The 965-nt window shown below is 57.7% G+C and overlaps 1 protein-coding gene across 1 annotated transcript in view; it reads left to right on the forward strand.

The window, feature by feature from the left end:
- LOC104493027 (neurogenic locus notch homolog protein 1-like) overlaps positions 1-965 on the forward strand; it is a gene marked incomplete at its 5' end in the record, with an annotated part of 5,091 nt that overhangs the window by 2,867 nt on the left and 1,259 nt on the right. The window lies entirely within an intron of this gene.

Consider the following 965-nt stretch of genomic DNA (forward strand, 5'->3'; position numbering starts at 1 on the left):
CCGCTGACGAGGCACTTTCCCAAGCGTCGGGCTCGTCGGGGTGAGGTATGGCCCTGGGGGAACATCCCTGTTGTGGGGGGATCGGCACTTTCACACCCAGCTGCGGCTTCATGGGCCACTTCCAGGAGATTTGCATGCTGCACGAGCTGCTTCGCTTCCCGTGGGGTGGCGCAGCGTGGCCCTCGCTCTGGGGTGATGGAGTCGGAGGGGTCCCTCGGCACCTCTGCCATCCAGCACGGCTGGCTGCGGGAGCTGCATGGGCTTAGGGCGGAGGCACCGGGGGGCTGTTTCTCGTGATAAGCGGGTGATTGATACGCTGGTATGCAGCACAGCAGACCTGAAACAATGTCCCCTTTTCATTACCGGAGAGGCCTGGCCGTACAGGGTTTCTTCAAGTTAAACTAATCTCAGCCGTTTTATCATGCCATCGCTGTAGAATGTAACCCCGAGTTTAAAGTAATTGCGGTACTAATTACTCATTCGGATGGTTCAAAATGAGTTAATGCTGGTATCTAGGACATTGCCAGTTATTGCTGTTCAGACTCAGACCAGCTGCTTAAAAATGAGGCACAAATCAACGTTATCTGCTTTGGACTCCAACCAGCAGTGCTGCTCCTCACATGATGGGCCTGAGACTGCGGGGCAGAGGCAAACATGGCCCTTCGGAGAGAGCGAGGGGAAAACCTCCAGCTGGGCCGGGGTCCAGAGTCTCTCAGAGCAGGAGCCTGGGCACCCCGTCCCTTCCCCGTGGGGCGGAGGTGATGTGCTGAGCTGCCTGCACTGGGGAACAGCCTGGTCTGGACCTGCAGAAAGCTTCGGGGAGTTGGGGGGTGCTGAAGGTGCATACTGGCACTGTAGACTGGCATCACCCTCATGACCCCAAGCACCTGGGTGGGCTGAGTCGGGGGCTTTGGGGGGTCTTACAGAAATGCAGCTCTTAACCCTTAACTCAAGTGGCAGTTGGG

This window comes from Buceros rhinoceros, unplaced genomic scaffold, assembly GCF_000710305.1.
Source record: "Buceros rhinoceros silvestris isolate BGI_N320 unplaced genomic scaffold, ASM71030v1 scaffold29554, whole genome shotgun sequence".
Classification (NCBI taxonomy): Eukaryota; Metazoa; Chordata; class Aves; order Bucerotiformes; family Bucerotidae; genus Buceros; species Buceros rhinoceros.